Source organism: Mesocricetus auratus, unplaced genomic scaffold (assembly GCF_017639785.1).
Source record: "Mesocricetus auratus isolate SY011 unplaced genomic scaffold, BCM_Maur_2.0 Super-Scaffold_100008, whole genome shotgun sequence".
Lineage (NCBI taxonomy): Eukaryota > Metazoa > Chordata > Mammalia > Rodentia > Cricetidae > Mesocricetus > Mesocricetus auratus.
Window position 1 is genome coordinate 34694134 of NW_024429192.1, and position 22033 is coordinate 34716166.

The following is a 22033-nucleotide window of genomic DNA, read 5'->3' on the forward strand; positions in this document are numbered from 1 at the left end:
GGTCTCATATATTGTTCCAGCTGCACCATTGTCACCTATATTAAAATGATAACTTTTCTAAGTGAATGGAATATGTGTGGTTATAGTTTCCTCCTCCAAGCTAATCTACAGCTCAGAAATACCTAATAAAAATGTGTATTTAGTGAAAAATATATTCAATGTGACCTAAATTATAAATATATAGGTATATTGTATGTATATGTATAAGACTATATATTAGAATGTTAATTTATCATATCAGATGCCAGATAATTTTCCCATGCAGTTATTTGTATTTCACTCACTTTATTTAAGGGCCATATAGAGTTTTTCAAAAACGTACTTTAAAAGATTTTGGTCAAAAATTCATACAAGTGTGGTATTCGTTGAGTTGATGAAATACCTAGGGACAGTCACACAATCTGTTTTCAATAGATATTAGATATTATGTTTACCAGACAGAAAATTAAACATCTTTTTCATGAAGTATCAAGGTCAAACATCTACAGTTAAAGCCATGGGTCTTAAGCATATGCAAATCACCAAAGGCACCAAGTAGTCTTTATTATGATTCAAAATAAAATTTTGAAAAAAAATGTAAAATAGTGATATGTTCTGAGCCCAAAACCACGGGTAGCCTCTTCATTGTGCGAGTCTGGCTGTGTGAGGTAAGCCATAAGCTTTAGCTGCTACTTCCAATTCTGAATACAATGTTGGAGGCAGCTACTACCATTCAGATTTCTGCTGTGGTAAAACTATAGAACAAGGAACCTGAACATCTGATTCTGAGCCATCATGTACAACATCACATATTAAATTCTGCTAAGGGAATTGAGAAATGATCACTCAAGGAAGGGACAAGTTTATTAGCCCAGAAATCAAACAAGACAAAATACTTGAACTCTTGCTGCTAGCCAGCATAGCTACAAAACCAAGGTAGATAGATGTCCAGATCAATTGAAATGAATTAAAGCTCCAGTCGGCAGTTACTCAGTTTGCATAGGTAGCCATGCTGAGCTCCAGCTGTTTTTCACAATTCTTGTTCAAGCTTATGCTGATCTTCATGATTTTTCATGAACACTTCTGGCAGTTGCCTGTGTTTGATTATTGAGCCACAAAATTAATCACCTTTTTGGACATTTTCTCAGGAAGGTTAGTTAAGTTCAGTTCCTCACATTGCCCAACTGCACAAAAGCTCTTGATTTGACTTAAGTAGCTAAACAAACTCCATTTACCAACAGGACATTCTGAGATCTACGTAAGAATGTATTTAAATAAATGTTACATTTTTTTTCTGGTGGTTCCGTCAGGGCCCTCAAGTAAGTGACAATTATACCCCCTTTGTTCTAAAGACAACATAAAAACCATCTTTAGGTATCAAAGGTAGTGGAAAAGGAAAAACACAAGATGGAAGGAGTAATTCCTCAAACTATACAGAAAACGTAGGCTAATAAATTCTCAGACATATGAGAAACTCATTAAGAACAAATGCTCCTGCCTGAGACGCGGCTGCCACTGATTTTGTCACTGCTTTCAACTTCTCCCTCCCTGACCCAGAAACTAGGGCACTTGATTGCAAAATCCCTCAATAGCCTTAGACCCACTAAGACTACTTGCTCAGTCCCTTCTGGGATAAGTTGCAAAGCTTTCCTAGTTACCCAATACACCATCTCTTTCCTGTGTCCAGCCCTGTCTTCTCCCACCTGATACCCATATCCTTCCGGCCTGTGTTGGGTGGGGGTGGCTCAGGAAGGAAGTTGAGCATGTAAACAGGTTCCCTAAGGGCTCCATATCAGACAGAGCCAAATAGGAAATTATGCTAGCAGCTTTCTTCCAGCAGTCACACCCTGAAGGGGGCTGACACAATGACAGATGAGACGTGAAGAGTCCCTCAGAGAACAGAACACGTGGAGAAGCTGCTGGACTCCCCGTGCCCTCTGATGGAGCCAGGGGGCATAGTGTCCTTGAACAAGTGAGCTTTCATTCATTCATCTGAATTACCAGGCCAAGGAGGTGTATTGATTGGCTGAACTTCACAGAGGCTCTCTCTTACCCCATTCCAAAAACCTGGGAAGGAGAAGCACAATGCTTTAATTTTCATGACTACAAAGAAGGATTATTCTACCTTATGACATTGCAAATTACTAATATTCTCACTCAGCACATCATTAATAACCTCATGCTACACTTGAGAGTTATATTTGACACAGAAACAGAAAAGACGATGAGAAAGTGAAGATTTAAAAATAAATTATTTAATGATAATTAGATAAGAGCTATAAATTTATTTAAAAGGAAATGAAAAGACTTGGAGAAATATAGCCCCGGCTCTTCATACTGACTCTCTGTGTACTAGCAGAGTGACAATGGACAAGGTAGTTATACAGTCAACTTCATTATTGAAATGTAGGTAATGATATTGACCTCATAAAGCTGCAAATGAAAAAAAAAAATCTTAAAGCTTGGTGGTGGTGGCACAAGCCTTTAATCCCAGCACTCATGAGGCAGAAGAAGGATACTCTCTGAGTTTGAGGCCACCCTGGTCTACTGAGTGAGTTCCATGGATACACAAAGAAACTCTGTCTTGAACCACCCTTCCTCAAAAACAAAACAAAACAATAAAAACAAAAACCAAAAGAAGACAGAGGAGGAAGGAAGAGAGGGAGAGAGGGAAGGAGGGGGGGAGGGAGGGAGAGAGGGAGGAAGAAAGGAAGGAAAGAAGGGAAAAGAAAAAAGAAAGCTGCCAAATTACCTAGTTTAAGGTCTAGAATGACTGAGTAGAAAAAAAAAAGGGTAGCTTATCTTTCTGTAATCTATCAGTCCAGAAGAACTGAGAGTAACTTGAGGCTTTAAACTCTCCAAGTCCACATCTAGTTAAATACTTCCTGCACCAAGCCTGCACCTCCGCAAAACTCTCCAAACATCGCCACTATCTGGAGACCAGGTGTTCAATACCCAAGCCTATGGGGACCATTTTTTCATTCAACCAATCACATTCAACAACGCAAAGTCCCAGGTTTGATCACTAGGACCAAAACAGTATCAGGGACTGTCAAGGAAGTAGGGGCAGAAAGACTGTGGTTGGGACAGGACATGGACATAATACGAAAGTATTATCTGGTCTTAGGAAAGGCAGAACAGGGTTCATCAGCAATGACATTTACTGAAAATGGAAACGCTGAGTCACTGCCTGAAGCGTGAACATACCCTTAGTCATTCTGAAGAACTCAGTCTTAGAAACAAAAGTGAACGCCCTTACTTGCAGTTCACGCCAACAATTAGAATGTATGTCCAAGGTGGAAGTGACTTTTATGGGTGAAGGAAATGATTCCCATTTCATGGCATTCAAATGTGAATGGCAAGAGTTATTTGGAGAACATTTTACGTGGAGGAAACATAACACACCACAAAAGTCACAGGCAGAAAGAATGGGTTCCTTCTGAGTCTTTTGTGCTTTCTACACATGAGAAAGGGCATGTGATATTACAGCAGTGATTTTGTAATATTTCTCTTCACAACTTGTTATTGCCTATAGTCTGTGTTTCAGAAGCCACTTACTAAAGAAAGCCATAAGCGCTGCACTAGCTAAGAATGAAACAGTCCAACCTTGGGAGACTTGGGATGGAGCATGGGGGAATTAAGATGGGATACTTGCAAGAAAATAAAACATTGCCTTACTAGAACACTAGGAAACAACAACACAATTATATTCACTTTTAATGTCCTTGTGTCTTGCTTACAATTGGAAAACTAATGTAGAACAATTACATGGTTACTCTGAGCAGAGCCCTGTCATCAGCCCACATCAAGTTCAACTCTTTTGATGTCCCTATTTGCCTGCTCCTCAGCCATCTCTCTCCCCTGGGAAGGGACTGATTAATTAGCACACAGGGGATACCAGGTGCAGAAGAGAAGAGGCCCTGCTAAACTGTTTCCCTGTCTTCAAAGCCCATCCACTTACCAATCAAATGTCTATCCTCTACTGTGGTCAAGCAGGTGTCTGTGAATTTATGCTGAAATTTAACAACAAATAGAGGACCTGACAAGTGGAAGAGAAGTTAGAGGCTCAGTTTATCTTTAAAATAAACAAGAATTCTAGAAATTGAGACCACATGAAAGGTGTTGGAGATTATACAAGTGTAAGACAACATGTAAGGGGAGCGAAAGATAAAAGATAAGCATTAAATGCGGATTCATTCACTCCAGCAGGATAGTACCTCGGCAAGCCAGGATTCTTGAAGAAACTGGGCTCTGAAGATGAGCATGCTACACCAAAGACACAAAAACATAGCCCTTGAAGGAAGGCAAGCACTGAGCCTGGGGACTTGGAGGTGTCTCAGAATAAATACATAAATATCCCCCAGACCCTAGAAACGGAGTAGTAGGTGGTTGTGGAAAACTCATCGGAGAAAGTCAAGATAAGTATTATCCAGGCTGAGCTCACAGTACTTAACTTCTCCCACAATCCAGTCATTGCCTCTCCTACCTCAGATTCTAGCCCACATATAGTCTCTCTGCTTCTTTTGGGTCTCAGTGTGTATCACTCAGGCCTAAGGGGTGCCTCCACCCTTGTACTGGGCATAGTTTACATTATTTGATATTCACCTATAATTTTGTTATAGCACCTCTCTGATCATAACTCCGACATTAACCATGTATGCCGTGAATATTCTAAGACAGTGAGCAAATCTACATAGCTTAAAAATCACAAGGACTTGATTGTCAAGTCCTTGCTCACCAGGTACATAGTCTAAGTGTTACTGAGTTAATATTAAAATAAAATAGTGTTGGAGCCTGGTCTGGTGGTTCAGGCTTGTAATCCCTGCTCTTTGGAAGTACGAGGACAAATTCAACACCTAAATGGGCTGCAGAGTAAGTTCAAAGGCTAGCCTGGACAAATTGGACCCTGTTTTGAAATAAGTGAAATCTTCATGTCACATTGCTTTTTCTTTTCTGTTTTGTATTATTACATGTTAACATATTTTACTTTTTAGCTCCCACTGCTCCTCTGAAGAGACAGGCAGGTCTTTGCCTATCTCTCTTTCTCCCCTCTCTCCCTTCTCTTCCCCCTCTCCCTTCCCTTCCCCCAGTAAAACCTCCCACATTAAAAACAAAAAACAAAACAAAACAAAAAACATATTTCACTTTTTACTTCTTTGTAATCACATTTAGTTTAAACTACAAGCCCGGGGCTGGGGCAACAGTTCAATTGTTAAAGTACTTGTGTTGCAACCATGAGGCCCTTAGATGGACAAGGGTGACTCCCTGGTCCTCACTTGCAAACCAGCCTAGCTTACTGGAAAGCTCACAGCCAGTGCAGACCTACTCTCAAGAAGCAGGAAGGTAACCCCTCCCCAAGCTCTTCCTCTCCTTCTCCTTCCTTTTCTTCCCCTTTCTCCTCCTTTCTCTTCCTCTTTTATATCCTGAAGATAGCACCCAAGGCTTCAAATATCGAGGGAAAACCCCAATCATTCAAAAATTGGAGACAAGAACTTGCTAGGTTTGCAAAACTTCAATCTTGCAATCCTCCTGCCTCCAACTCCTGAGTTCTAGATACTGTACCTGGTATCATAGATAGATGTACTATATTTTTTGGATGTCTGGCAGTGCAGTGGGTTTGGTTATATCAACATCAACATGAACACAGGAGTAAATACAGCTTACATGGTGTTACAATGCTATAGTGTTGCAAAACAATAGAAAAATTTCAACTCTGCTATAATGCTTTATAGGACTACCATTATATATTGTGAACAATTGTAGACTTGTTTAGTTCCTATGGTCCCTGAGGGTAATAGTCAGACCAAAGATTGTACGTATGTAATACAAATACTTGGCAAAGTTAATTATACTATTAGCAATAACCTAGCTATGATCAGTCAACAATCTATGCTACTGTTTACTATAGCCACAAATCCTGCCCCATTTATATCACTGTCATAGGCTACAAGGTTGTACTTTCCTTCCTCTGTCTAGAGATTTTGTGTTCAAAGATAGCTTCAGTCTTTCACCTCAGATCTTTTGTACATATAATAGCTGTGGTATCAAGGTAGTTTTGTCACTTAATAACCAGTTGTTAAACACTAACCCCACATGGTAGCATTTGCATGTGAATTGTACAAAACACACACGTGTATGAGTTTCTGTGCTTTAAGTGGGAGGATATATGGGTTTTAAGGTGTAGCTTGGTGTTCTTGTGAGATTGCTAACAGTGTGAGTGTATGTGGGGGGGAAGGGGTGAAAGGTTCAGGCATTACGCTGGCCTGCCCTGTTACCTGGCAGGATGCACTCAGGCAACCCTCTGGCCAGCCCAGAGCTCTGTGAGAACCACGCAGGTGCAAAGGACCCCTTTAAAGGACTGACCCCTGCCCTCTTAGGCTCTCTTTTACTCTCATCTTCCTCCTCTCCATCTCATCTCCTCTCTTTGTCTCTTACTCTTGCTCTCTCTCTCTCTCTCTCTCTCTCTCTCTCTCTCTCTCTCTCTCTCTCTCTCTCTCTCTCTCTCTCTCTCTCAGCTCTGCCTGGGTTGGTTACCTCTCACCCCCATCCTTTCCTGTCCACCAATAAAACTCCACATGGGATCCTTGAGTCACTGTTTGTATCTCCTTACTGGATAAACCTAGACATTTTAACAACATTGGTTCCCTGACCAGGACAGGCTCTGCCTGTGGCTCTGGCCGCCTGCTGACCCATCAGGTGAGCACTCAGGTGACCTGCAATTTCGGACCAACGGCCCACTTTCCATCGACCCGAATGCTGAATTTTACATCCAACAGTGGCTGCGATTTGGTAAGGACCCCCTCTAGGTCATGGTAAACGTTTCCCTGAACCCTAAGGGCTGACCATTGAGTGTCCGGCACCCTTACGGTGTTCTTGGAAATGTGGGGAACACACCCAACCACGACCTTCAAGGTCACCGTTGACCCCCATCATCTGACAATCATTTTCGGTTTCTTTTCCATGGGCACAGCCTATTGGTAATTTTTTCGGCTCCTTTCTGAGCCTTCGGCAGCTTTTTGCCACTTGGACTCTGGGTTCTTTTTTCAGGTAGTTTTTCTGCCCTGGCTAGACTCTCGGGCTGACGAGTTCTGAAGAACTGATCTCGCCATTTTCTTTCCTTTAGACCTGGCTCATGGGTAACAAACCGACAAAGGCTATTTTACAGGACTTCTCTAGTCACTGCCAGCGATCTGATCGATTGAAGGAGTTATCTTATGTTCAAGCTTTTCTCTCTCTACTAAACATTCTCTTCAACATTCTCTTTCTTCCTCTAAATATCATTCTTCTAGCTTTAAAAGCTATCTAAAAAACTCCCGCCGGTCACAGAGGCTTCCTGCCACTTCCCAACATGACTAAACCTACCTCAGGGCAGGACCCACCTTCCACCTGGGAGTGTCCTATTTTGTCTCTCCTGTTCATTCCGCTTGGAATGGCAAATTCCTCTTTTCTATCCAGCTATGCTTCTACTGTATTCCTTCTCCATACAGATGCCAGCAGCTCACAATGGACTGGCTTGGGTTAGTGTCTGTTCGGGACACTCTAAGGAATGTGCCTATAGAGGCTGCCATCTTGGTGATCATAAAATGTGCGGTCTAGCTTGGAAACGTGCTTACTGAGGCCGCCATGTTTACCAAGTGACCTAGCTGTAGGCACGCCCACTCAGTCCAGCCAGCTTCTGCCGGCCAAGCCTACTGACATACAATTCATTTACTTTTTGTCTCTTTTGCGCTTTTATTTTTACCTCTAATTTCTTCTTTCATTGACTCGGTTTTACATGGCTTGTTTATGGAATACTGTGCCTTTCCAGGGTCCCCTGTTCTATCTACAACAAATCTTCCTTCTCATCACTGACTGTCTCTTTAAATCTGTTTGCTACAAGTGTATCTATATGTATGTGTAAAAAATAAGGTAACTTTAATTCAACCAAACTAAATATCAAATATTTCTAAGTTGTTATATCTTTTAAGTGATGATAAACATTTAAAGTTATAAGGGTCTATTTCAAACTAACAAAGTATAACATCCAGTCCTTCCTGTAAGCTGGTTACAAAGGTAAAGCTTCTATTCTATTCTGTAGCCATCTATGCGCTTAAGGCAAGTCACTAAAAATACATTTTGTCTACTGAAATATACTAAACAGACAGACTGCCCTCAAATGCTCAGAGATCTAGATAACATTGCATTTAAATGTTTTATTTAAAAGCATTTTATAACAGAGAGACAGGCCAGCTGCTGGCACCACCCCATTTCCTCCAAGAAGACTGGTGGACACTGAAGAAACTCTGCCTACAAAAAGTGGCAAAGCTGGCCATTGAGCAACCCTGCCCTTCACCTCAACTGCTTCAAAGGCTTCAGGCCGTGAACAAGAGAACACTGGAGTCGACTTTCTCCACGTTGCTCGGGTCAACAGTAGGAAAACCTTCCTAAAAAGTTGCCAATCCATAGGTCTTACTATCATCAAAAGACAGGTGTCTTTGGAGCTTCTGACTTCAACAACTGTGGAGGACCTTGGGGGTGGCTGACCATGCAGTCAGCTACTAAGTCTCTCATTCTCCAATCTCAGGTAAAATATTATCTTTCTCGCCGGGCATTGGTGGCGCACACCTTTAATGCCAGCACTCGGGAGGCAGAGGCAGGCGGATTTCTGTGAGTTCGAGACCAGCCTGGACTACCAAGCGAGTTCCAGGACAGCCTCCAAAGCCACAGAGAAACCCTGTCTCAAAAAACCAAAAAAAAAAATATATATATATATATATATATATATATATTATCTTTCTCAAGAACTCTGATGCTTTTGACAGCTGGTAGCTTTGCCACCTTAAAGTAACAGACAAGGCAAAGCTCTCTCATAAAACAGATTTCAGGAACAGGTCTTCTAAGGTTTATCTACATAAGATGGTAATATAGTAAGTTGAGACATTAAAAAAAGGTATGTTCCAGGTTTCTCTTTCATTATACTACTTTTCATAGTCTTAACATAATCAATAAAGTTCTGATAAGCTACTAATTTAACTCCAACAGAGTGCTAAACAACCACACCACTATATGATCAAAACTATAAGCTCAAAATTAAGGTGTTTTTCATTGTGCTAAAAATATCTGTCAGTTTTAAAAATGTTAATGCTTTCAGCCAAGGTACTTCTAATATGCTGTTAATATGTCTAATATTTGTGTTTTCACAAATTTGTGATTCTTCTAAGTTCTAGAAAGCCAAATTGGGCCCACCCAAACAGGTCAGATTCACTCCACATATTATTCAACCTCTCCCTGGTCCTGGGACTCCCTTCCCTCATCTTGGGACCCCTTGGGAGCCCCTCCCTCATCTTACAATCTTCCCCTCAAATACCAGGATCTAAGAAAGAAAAATTTAAACCTAACTTTGTCCTCTACTCTGCTAACATCTTGCCAGATCTACAGAGATGCCAGAGTTTCAGACAGCCAGGACTACAATGGAACAACCAGCTACTCCAGATGTGGCAACAACCCAGCTTTCTCAAGTTCCCCCAGGTCAGCAGGAAGCAGTCTTAAGATCTCAACGTCCATAATCCCTAGCCTGCCACTTCTAACACCCCCATCTCTTTTTAATCATAAATAAAGGTGAGAATGAAAGGATCAGGCATTACGCTGGCCTGCCCTGTTACCTGGCAGGATGTACTCAGGCAACCCTCTGGCCAGCCCAGAGTTCTGTGAGAACCACGCAGGTGCAAAGGACCCCTTTAAAGGATTGACCCCTGCCCTCTTAGGCTCTCTTTTACTCTCGTCTTCCTCCTCTCCATCTCATCTCCTCTCTTTGTCTCTTACTCTCGTCTCTCTCTCTCTCTCTCTCTCTCTCTCTCTCTCTCTCTCTCTCTCTCTCTCTACACACACACACACACACACACACATCTTATCTCTCTCTCTGTCTCTCTCTCTCACACACACATCTTATCTTTCTCTCTCTCAGCTCTGCATGGGTTGGTTATCCCTCACCCCCGTCCTTCCCTGTCCACCAATAAAGCTCCACATGGGATCGTTGAGTCACGATTTGTGTCTCGTTACTGGATAAACCTATACATTTTAACAACGGGGGGAGGGGTGTCTCTGATTCTCTTGCCTATTTGTGGGACTCTTTTCCTCCCACTGGGTTGCCTTGTCCAGCCTTTGATGTTCTGGTCTGTGCCTGGTCTTGTTGTAGCTTGCTATGCCATGTTTGGTTGTCTCTGGGAGGCCTGCTCTTTTCTGAGGGAAAACAGAAAGGAGTGTTGGATCTGGGGCAGAGGAGAGGTAGAGTGGGGAAAAATTGGTGAGGGAAGGGAGTGGAAACTGCAGACAGGATATAATATATGAGAGAAGAATGAAAATTTAAAAAAAAAGGTCTTTAGTTGTTAACACTGTATTAGCTACTTTTCTGTTGCTGTGACAAAATACCATGACCAGAGCAACCATAGAAGAGAGAGTTTCTTTTGACTTAGGGTTTCAGAAGGGTAGAATCCATAATGGTAGGGACAGTACGGAGGCTGGAACAGGATGCTGAGGGCTCATATCCTGAATGGTAAGCAAGAAACAAAGAAGGAAATGGAAATAGCTTGAGTCTGTAAGTGCTCAAAACCTTCTTCCAGTGACAGACACACTTCCTCCAAAAAGGACAAGTCTCCTAAACCTCTCCAAACTGCACTGCCAACTAGGGACCATTTATTCAAATATATTTGCCTATGATGAGGAATTCCATTCAACACTGTAACCTTGCATCATCTCATCATAGGTCCTATGAGTGGGTGAGACAGGAATGACGAGAGTGAAATGATCACAGCCTGACTCTCAGTCCTAAGGAATGACCACTTACAGTAGACCAGAAGTTCAGGAAGTGTACCTGGCACTCTTCCCTAGGAGGTATTTTGCTCAAGGGCCCAGCTAGTTTAAAACCCTTCAAGAATTTGCACCTAGACCTCTTTGACACTGCAGCCCATGGGCCTCATTTTACTTGTGTGAAATGATCTCATTTTAGAGTATCATTCAGGATCTCAGGATGTGGGGTGTGCGTAACTGCCCATAGTATCCTGCTGCCATCGTTCTCAATATAAAAAATGCCATTCATTTCATTATCAGAATGATGAAGCATTGCTCTTAAATTCAGTTAGTGAATCTCTTCGATTCAGAGATGATCAAGGATTTAGAACAGTAAGCAGTTTCTTGCTCATCCACAAGTAACAAATGCTGGTGAGCATTTTCTGAAAACAACTTCTTTGGTGATAATACCAAAACACTCGATGTTTTGTTTTGTTGTTGTGGTTTTTTGTTGTTGTTTGTTTGCATATGTTGGTTTGGGAGTAATCAGTCAAGATGGAATGAAGAATTCTACAGTTCAGGGTGGACAGGAGGGATATCTCCAGCTTTTCTCCCTTCCCCAGACTTTTATGGGAAGTTAGAAGGAAATGGAGTTTTCAATTGCTGGTAGCCAGCTCCAGGCAGTACTTAAGGGGTTTGAGTCATTGTTTCCCAATCTGCCTCTTCGCAGCTGAACTCAGCTCAAACAACTGACTAACTTCCCCCAAGATTTCCTCTTCTTAACCACATGATTTTCTTTTGATTAGATAAGAGCCAAGCTTGGGTCTTCAGGACTATGGGACTATTTAAATTATTCTTTTTTTTTTTGAGTCAGGGTTTCTCTGTGTAGCTCCCAGCTGTCCTGGAACTCACTCTATAGACCAGTTGGCTTCAAACTCAGAGATCTGCCTGCATGCAACACCACTGCTAACAACTTCTATTTTAAAGAGGGAATTAAGGGAGGCAGGAAGAAAAGAAGAGTCTAGGGCTGTGACAAAGGTTGTTGTTTCCTGTAAACACAGGACTTGTAACTTCCCAGTGGATATGATTTTTTTCTGCCACCGTTAAAACATTGATGATGTTGTAGTTTCTCTCACCATAGCCGCCTCCTTCCACAACTCCTCCCCTAAAGGCCTGAGGTATGGCTCTGAAGGCTGGGACAGCTTGCTCTTAGCTCTGTTATAATCAGAACTGTAATTTTGTTGCAAAAGGCACAAAAGATCACACTTCACAAATCCTATCTCACTTCATCCTCAATTATCCATGAGAAGATGCATCACTGTTGTCATTTCATAAACGAGGATAAATATTTAGGCTTGAGACAGCTGCTCAAGTCATCTTCTTGAGTTCAAGACGCATTTTCTAGTCTCAAGCATTCTAAAATGTCTTATCAGAAGGCAACTGTTAAAGTTTTCAGGCAGCCAGTTATTGATCTTAATTAAGTGTACAGTAGGGCAAATAATCCACTGTTAGCCATCTCTAATGAAGACAGGGTTTACCCTTCTGCAGTGATCCTCGTTATTTTTATATCTACTTGGCAGAGTCCTTCCCCACATGGGTTCTGATTAATCACTGCCACGGCTTCTCGGAGCACTCTGTTCTTGTACCTGGTACAGCATGAACCAAGCTATGTGAAAACGGGCTGATCTCACGCCTGTCTCCCTGACTCCATGGAGAGTAACTGGCATTCAAGGTCCTCTTTCTTCTTAACTTCTGTCTTGATTATTTGTTTCACTGTTCTATAAAGAGCAAGGTTTTTCTTACCCTTTAGGTTTAAATTAGGCATTCCTTCCTCTTGGAAACAGAGCTGACTACCAATCTCTACCATGTCTCCTTATCACTGCACCTGGCATAGGAACAACACTCCCACAATGGTTCTAGTTCTCAGAACTCAATTATCCAAATGCAGATTGGTAGCACAAATTCTAGTTGGTTTACCAATAAAAAACCGGAGTCAGATAATAGGGGGTGAAAGACGAAAGATAAGAGAAGCAGAGCAGCCACTAGAGTTCTTACCGCTATCGAATCCTCAGACTGAAGGGGTGAGCTTCCGTTTCCACCTGCCTTACAGTCCTCTTTGCCCAGTCGTATCCCTGCTGTGTCCACCTCCCTAAAACTGGGATTAAAGGTATATGCCACCACTGCCTGACCTCTATGGTTAACTAGTGGCTAGCTCCACCCTCTGATCTTCAGGCAAGCTTTATTTGTTAGAGGGCAAACAAAACATCACACACTAGCTGGCATGAATTCCATTACAGCTGACTTTGAGTCCCTGAAAGTTTTAATTTAGAACTCTGCATAGTATCTCTTTACCAATTCTTCCATTTTCTGCAACATATTAGTAATGAGTAGGGTACCTATTCCACTCAGTTTTATTTTAAGGAAAAAAAAAGCACAGAAACATGCAAAATTAAAAAGTGAGACCATATCCAACTACTTAATATCTCCTCCAAATTTCAGAACGTTAAACGATATATTCAATGATTAAACTGAGCATTGATCAAATTCCAAAGACTATGTCTGTCTTAACTAGTGCTGTAGTGAAAGATCACATGACCAAAAGCCACTAGGAAAGGAAACCGTTTATTTCACCTTACAATTCCACATAACAGTCTATCTTCAAAAGCAGTGAGGGCAGGAACTCAAGCAGGGTTGGAACCTGGAGGCAGAACCTGATGCCTGAGCCCTGGAGTGCTGCTCATACTTTAGCATCCTCCACATGACCCCCTCAGCCTGCTTTCTTATAGACCCTAGGGCCAGGGTGGCCCCACCCACAAACTGTTGGGCCCTCTCTGACCAATCTCTAAGTAGGAAAATGCTCTACAGGCTTGCCTACAGCCCAATCTTATGAAGGCATTTTCTCAGTTGAGGATTCTTCCTCTCTGGGAACTCCAGCTTGTGTCAAGTTGACATAAAATTAGACAGCACAATGTCCTCTTCATACACAAAGCCTCTGGGACAGTAAATAATCTACCCTCCAGATATTTGATTAGGATAAGGCCTTCACCATGACAAAGCCCACTTCCTTGTTGTAACCTAGAAACCCTGGAGACTGAAGCAGACAGTCAATGAGATCAGTGTTACTTGAGCATTAATGGTGATGCTGTGAATAGTCCAACACACTGTGGTCCTGAGAATCTGGGAAGCCAAAGAACTCAAATGTTGTCTGGTGCCTTTTCCTCTCTGGTGACAGTTTGTTGACAGCTTCCCATTCTGTCAACAAAAGACAATTTATACCTCTTGGAAACTACTTCTGCTGGGCTTTGAATTTGTGCCACGCAAATGTGACAGGAAAAGACAGGGCAGAGGTTCTTCTGTCTTGTATTCTAGCTGAGGCCGTTTCCAGGTTTAGCTAGAATCGGATGTCCTTGATGGATCCCTTGGACAACTAGCTGGCTCTATTATAGGAATTAAAGGTCAGAATGTCCTAACTAACCATTCATCTTAGTGGCCTGCTTGTTGGAACCTCCCTCCCACCGGCTAACCCCTTTACTTAGCTTCTGTTAGAACTGCTTACTTCAAAGTGCTTACTCTGCAAGACACCTGGCTGAGGTCTCTGCCCTTAAAAGGTGTTCCGCCTGGTGGTGGTGGCTCATGCCTTCAATCTTTGCACTCAGGAGGCAGACACTGGCAGATCTCTGTGAGTTTGAGGCCAGCCTCGTCTTCAGAATGAGTTCTAGGATAGCCAGGGCTGCTACACAGAGAAACCTTGTCTCAAAATGCCAAACAAAACAATAAAAAAAAAAAAGAATTTAGATAACCTCACTCTGTAGCTGTAAAGATAAATGGCACACTTGTTCAGGGTAGAGGTAACTATTTATTGTAGAAATTACTTACAAGAGAAAACAGGAAACCCAGATGAGTCAAGAAGCTTTCGCCACCGAACCGGAAGCCAAAAAGAGAGAGTGAGGCTCTGCTCACAGTCTTTTATAAGAACCTCCCTACACTCCTCTAGCCACGCCCAGAGATAGGTGTGGTTAGCGGCGAGGTGAACTGCCCTATTATTACCACATATGTATGCACCTCTTGTGCACCACATGGCTAATGGTACAGTCCTAAGTCTCCTCCTACATCACTCATTGCTTCAAATTCTTTAGTTAGTTTCATTCACCTTTAGAATACTCCAGACTCCTTATCTTCAAGATCCTGTGGTATGCATGATCTAGTTCTTACTCCTCCTTCCTCAACTCAAATAAGAATTCATTTCACTATGCCACCTCAAATAACAGGGTCCAGGTAAACTGCTCTGTTACCATTCCCTGCATGCAAAGCACATGCCCCTACCTGGGAAGCTTGCATAAACTCTTCACTTCCTGTATACCCACCTGGGATGTTCTCGTGAACTCTTAACTTCCTGTGCCTGGATTGCCTAGCAGATCTAGGATTTGTTTCTACTTAAAATCTACTCAGAATTTGCTCAAATCAGGCAGGATAAATCAAACAGATATGAAGTGACTGTCATGAGAGAAAGAATTTTTATACTTGCTCATCTCTAGAAACAAGATGCATTCCACCAAGGGTCACATGGGGAAATGTGAGGGTCACTGAGTACAAGAGAAACAGGAGACAAACATGACAAGCGCCATGTGATCTCTGAGAAAACAAAGAGGATATGATAGAAAAACTGGTTTAGGATGGGCTATTTGAATATTTCCCTAACTGGCTTTGCAGTATCGGGGCGGGGGACGGGGAGTATTAGAAATTGCCTGGTACTTGGTCCTGGGGCTATTAATGGGTAGGAACACTTGGCATGCAATGTCAGGGTTCAATGGGTGGTAGACTGGTTAGTTTGCATATGAAAACCATGCTCTCCATACCCAGGAATTTGGCAACACTGGCAGAGAAGTTCCTCCCAAGCCAGGGAAACCTCAGAAGTAAAAAAAGCATCAAAACCAGAAAATGACTTCTGCACAGTTTAGTACACAGCTCTATGTACATCATTGAGACACAGATGCAGACTTCTAGAAGCCACTTCTTCCATCTAAAGCAGTGGTTCTCAACCTCCCTAATGCTGTGACCCTTTAATACAGTTCCTCATGCTGCGGTGACCCACAACTATAAGATTATTACATTGCTACTTCATATCTGTAATTTTGCTACTGTTATGAATCACAGTGTAAACATCTGTGTTTTCTGATGGTCTTACGCAACCCCTGTGAAAGGGTCAACTTACTCCCCAAAGGGGTTGATACCCATAGATTGAGAACCATTGATTTAGAGAGACAAGAACACCTCTTTGTAAGTAAAATTTGGCTTGACATTTTTCTCTGGACCTGGGAAGAGATCAGGTTTTCTTACTCCTGTTCTTAACGGGGGTGGGACAAAAACCCTTGCAAATGTATCATTCTTAACCAGTAGTTCTCAGTGAAATTGGTAAGAATGTGGCTCTGAATGAAACTCCCCACTCATGCTAAGACTGGCATTCCTCTTTTATGGTCCTTGAAGGGACTCTTGAATGTCATTGTTCATCAGAATCACCCTCTAAAATCTAAGGAGGTCCATATAGTTCCAACAGTCTAATTCAAATGAGGGTAAGATGCAGTGGATACAAAAGAGGATGGACTCAGAGGAGGCTTCTGCCAAATGTAAGGATATTTGGAACAAGACACTTGGAAAATAAAGACAGTTCTCTCTCCCACAGAAGCGGAGCAAGTAGCTGCACCCACCATTGCTTTGCTGCCTCTATTGTCATGTCTTCCTATTTGGTTAAATCTTATAATAACAAAACAAACAAAAGTTATGGATACCATCAGAATACAAAAAGATTAGATTTGAGTAAGAGAGAGTACTTAATTAGAAGAGGGGAGAGCTCATCAAATAGCATGGCCATTCAATCTAAACTAGCTTTAAAGCTAACAAATGCTTTTCATTTGATCAGCTATAACTTGCAATAAGGGAATTGCCCCAAAATTAGGCTTGGGGAAGGGCCTTGTTTGTGTCTTTTCAGGAGAATGAAGACACCTTGCTAAGGAATCTGAAGACCACTGGACAAGTGAGACATCTAAAGAAAAAGGACAAATCATCCAGAAGAATAAGTCCCCCCAAAAAGAGTAATTTGGCTTATTGATATTGACATTTTCAACAGGATGAAATTTCATAAATTTTCCCAAATGTTTGTTTCTGGTTTTCTTTACAGACATATAGTGCAAATGGTCTTTTTGTAGTCCCAGTCCAGTTAAAAATTAAAGCTTACTTTGGAGTTGCAGTGTGGCTCTCTTCTTCTCTAAACCCAAGCATGTTTGTTCTGTTTCATGTCCAAAGATCTACATGACATGGGACAGAAGAAAAACAAAAATTAAAGGACTATTGTATTTCCAGGCTGGTCACAAACTCACAGAGATCCACCTACCTCTGCCTCCTGAGTGCTGGGATTAAAGGTGTGTGCCATCACCACCCAGCTATTTTGACTCTTTAAAGCTTTTCTTAAGGCATAAATATTATCTCAAAATTTATAAGATTAATATATATACATATATTAATTTTTGTCACAATATTAATAGTCATTGAGTACTAGTTTCCTGTACATGATTTCGTATTTGAGTCTCTATCTGGTAACTTGGAATTAAGTTTTTGTACTCTGGATGTATATAATAAATATTTATCCTTTAACCTCTTTGAGATCTGCTGTGTATGACATTTAAAATGTTAAAGTTTTCTGCAGTGAACCATGACCATATCTAGCAGCGACGTTTGAAATCTCCAAAATAATGGAACCCCACAGTGACAATTCCACCAGGACTATGATAACACCACTAAGCTGACAACCACCTAAAGTTAGGCTTTGGACTACAAACTGCTCAGGACAATTTTAAGGAGGCTAGCTGAGACTACTCTATTCAGGACTTGAGACAAGCCCTGAACTTTTCCATTACACAGAGGCTGGACAATAAATGATACAGCTACCTCTCCTAGGACCTGGCAATTAACCCAAATGTTTCTTTTCAGGATCCCCTAAAGATGTCATTGCCCCCAGACAGCATGAAGTAATTTTAAGAATGTAATACCCACATTCCCAAGAGGTGGGGTGGGTGATTTTTTAGTTGTTCAATGCATTATGGATATTTACCATCATTTAGGGTGGCTGGTTATAAGTTGTTATTGGTAAGATTCAGGGTTTTGTCTTGAAAAAAATGAAAAGAAAATGGGGGTATAGATATGATAGGACATAAGGGTAGATTATTGAATTTACTCTGAAAAGAAAAAGGGGGATATGAAAATAGTATAAAAAGATAGATTATTGAATCTACTTTTAAACCAAAAAGCAACTACTAGTTTTAAGTATTTCACATTGATATGGATTTTTGTATATTGTTACAAATTTAAGATTATTTTGTTAGATCATACTGGACATACATTTCTAATATTGTTCAAGGTATTATACCAATGCAACTCGTTTAACAATGTAATGCAAATTTTTAGCCATTGAAAGTTATTGCTAAATATCTAAGATAATAAGGAAATGCAGGCTAGCAATTAGTCATCTATTACAATCAAACTTGTAGTCGCATTAGATATGGTTTCAAGGTCAAACAATATATTTTAGGTAGACAGGTCATCTACAAATACTTCAGAGATCTACAGAATATGGCATTTAAGAGGTTTTAATAACAAGGTTCTTTTTTACATGACAATGAGACATGTCTACTCCTGGAAGCACTGATCTACTTCAGAAAAGATGACTGGCATTGAAGAAACGCCATACGGAATTTACTTCGTTGCGAAAGTTAGCTACTGGGCAAGAAAGTGCTGTTTGCTGACAGTATGCTCTCCAAGTTGGACAAGCAGGACACAAAAGAAAGTGACTGTCAAACTTTGCCAAGACAAAGTAGGACAGCCCTTCAGAATATCATGCTTCACATAGAACTCTGTCAGTTATGCTAGGCCTATAGGACAAAAATGGATGCCTCAGCACTACAGAGGAAACTTGGGTGACTGTCCAGGCAGCCAGCTTTTTCTGTCATTTCTCACATTTTTTGGAAGTTGCTTGCTTACCCTTCCTGTTTACTCACGTACATCATTTCCTTCTCAGGTCTCTGATAGAGTTAAAGACTTTATAGTTACAGCTTTCCTTGTCACCAGATTCAGAAAAGAAATTTACTAAAGAGGTGAAAGTGTATAAGACTGAGAGACATTAAGCGATAGCTTTGGTAATGTAAGTTAAGATAGAAAGTGAATTGGGAACAACCTTTTGGACTCACCAAGATAGGATTGATATGGAGTATTTTCTCTGAATTTTTCAATTGCTAATGGACTAGACATTGTTGATATATTTATTACCTATATATATTGTATATTGTTATTGTACTTATTGTATGTAGTTTTTCTTATGTTAGTTATTATCTTTATTTAGACAAAAAGGGGAAATGTGTCGATACCTTGTTTGTACTCTAACAAATAAAGCCTGCCTGAAGATCAGAGAGTGGAGCTAGCCATTTGTTAAGCACAGAGGTATGGAGGTCTGTACAGACAGACAGGAAGTGATATGGCTAGGTGGAAAGATGAATATAAGGTGGGAGGAGACAGGATCTTAGTCCCTTTCAGGCTGAAGAGTTAGCAAGGTAAGAAGTGGCTGTGACTTGCTCATTTTTCTCTCTCTGGCCTTTCAGCATTTATCCTGATATCTGACTCTGGATTTTTATTATTAAGACCAATTAGAACTCATGTTACAACCTATCTATGAGGAAGAGAAAAAAGCAGTCAAAGCATAAAAGTATCTTAACTTTTAAGTATTTTGAATTTTAGCCATCTATAATAGAAAAATGTTTGGGGCTTGAACTTAAGAGATCATGGCCATTGATAATATGAAATATTAAATTTAGCTTTGTCTACTACTTCTCTAACTTTTATAAATATCCTAAGCTTGGTTTTGTTACATACATCAAAGATAATATCTGTTTTGAATCATTTTAGTAATGGTTTTAATTTGGTAAATTAATATGCTTAATCTTTTAAACCATGCTTGTTGAAGTGTTGCCTCTGGACCTGCTCCATCAGCAATTTCAGGGAAAATGCCAAAAGCAAAACTATCAGCCTGCACTGCAGTCCAACAGAATTAGAAACCCTGGGGCAGGGCTGAATATCTCATCAGATCATGCAAAGATCAGTTTAAGCTTGCCTATTGCAAAGGTTGAAACTCAAGTCACTGTAGCTTTATTAAATCAGTTTGGGGTGTGGCATGCATACTGGAATATTATTAAATTTAAGACATACTAACAAACGCAAAACACAAACAAGACAGCTTGGCATTCTAGGCCATTGTTAGAATCCCAAGGGTCTTTTGGACAAGTTACTTAACTGGAGGCTCAGATTCCTTGAATTAAAAATGAAGCATGCAAGCTTTATTTTAAGTAAAGGTAAGTCAGTGGTAAAAAGATGTCTTTAAGAAAGAAAGAAGGAAAGGCAAAACAAGAAACCATAAAGAAAGGTTGTTTCTTTCTCTACCACCTTGTGTGTATGACTCATAATTCCAATACTCTGATGAACACTGCTGGTATGCATATCTACTCTAGTCTTGATATCTGGGCCCTGGCATTCACATTTTGAAATCTACCTGTGAGGGAGATACTTTTAGTAGGTGAGAACTTTGTGAAGTGATTATGTCATGAGGGTGGAGATGTCTGGATTAATTGATGTCTTTGCAGAAGAAATCCCAGGAAGCTGGCTGCCTTGCCCTTTCCATGGCTGAAGATGTGAAAGGAACCTTGTGTGAACAATCAGCCACTCACCAGACAACCTGCCCATCCCCCTGATCTTGGATTTCTCTGTTTCCACAACTGTGGGTTTGTTTGTCTATTTGTCTGTCTGTTTGTTGTTGTTGTTGTTGTTTGTTAGGTTGGGTGTTTCTTTGTGTTGTTGTTTTTGAGACAGGATCTCACTACATAACCCCAGCTGGCCTGGAACTCACTATGTAGAGTAGTCTGACTTTGAACTCACAGAGATCTGACCATCTCTGCCTCCCAAGTACTGGGATTAAAGGTGTATAACACCAGGACACATTAGCTTCTGCAATTTTGAGAATAAATATTTGTTTGTTGTTGGGAGACGTCATTCAGGAGACGTCATCCTGTAAATATGTGTCTGATTGGTCTGAATAAAGCACTGTTGGCCAATAGGGAAACAAGATGGGTGGGACTAGAAATCTAGGAGGATTCTGGGAATTGTAGTGAGGCGAGTTCTCACCATGTGATCTCTCGGGAACAAAGAGCACTCAGGAGTGCGTCCTCAAAAAGATAAGATCTTATAAAATATATATTAGTGATTATGGGTTAATAATTAAATTGGAGCTAGCTGATAAGAAACCAAGAAAACAGCCAATGGCTTCATAATTATTATAGCACTCTGTGTGTTATTTGGGGGCTGAAAGCAGCAAAAGGAACCAGGCGGCGGGCAAGAAGAGTACACACTACATATGGTTGTCAAGAGTGGGATCATGAATTTCCACGTAGAATGACAAAAGTTTAAAAGGGATATTAGAATAAAAGAACAGAGAGAAGTAAGGGCTCTTGGTAGCAGCATTTTTCTCGGGTGAGCTCTGTTTTACTAGACACATGCAGAGACTTGCCGGCCAGCACTGGCGGTAAACTTCGCCTGCCATCTTGCAAAAACAGCAGTTAAAACAGCCGCAGTTTTGATTAGCAATGTTGTTTAGCAGATAACAGACACATAGCCACAAATATATAAAGATTTACAGTAAAGTCAGATTCAGAAGAAGAAAAACCTCTAAAGGTTTACAGTGCATTTAAAAATGTATGTAGGCTTGGGAAAGAAAAACAAAGTAAGGTGGTTTAAAAAAAAAAAGAATGGCAGGGCAGTGGTGGCACAGGCCTTTAATCCCAGCACTCCACGGCAGAGACAAGCAGAATTCCACAGAGAAACCCTGTCTCAGAAAAAAATAAATAAATAGAAGTAAAAGAAGTAAAGTAATAAAAAAAGCCACATAAAAATGGAAAATACACAGAGTCTGGATACCGTATGCTATTATGTTTTCAAGGTGTTCAGTTACTAAGAAACAACTGCTAAAATATACTTAATTATAAATGCTGCTAAATTAATTCAACTTATATATTTTTAAAATGCTTTACTTCTAAATCTAACATAAGGACAGGTTACTTGGAGAAAAAAGATTTTAGTTGTTTCCACAGAAAATGAAAGGCTGTGGATTCCTTCCAGGCTTCTGTGGTTTAATGAACCAAGACCCCCAGAAGCAGTGGCCCAAGTGATCCAACATTGAAAACAGCTGAGATGATGCAGC

The 22033-nt window shown here is 40.8% G+C and overlaps 1 long non-coding RNA gene across 1 annotated transcript; it reads right to left on the reverse strand.

Annotated features, from left to right (window-relative positions):
- Positions 1 to 825: 825 nt before the first annotated feature.
- LOC121141925 lies at positions 826 to 14675 on the reverse strand. The gene is made up of 2 exons (XR_005878892.1): positions 14620 to 14675; positions 826 to 2046 (listed from the first exon to the last, which is right to left on the reverse strand). It is a non-coding gene; the product is annotated as an uncharacterized LOC121141925 (long non-coding RNA).
- Between the last annotated feature and the right edge of the window lie 7358 nt (positions 14676 to 22033).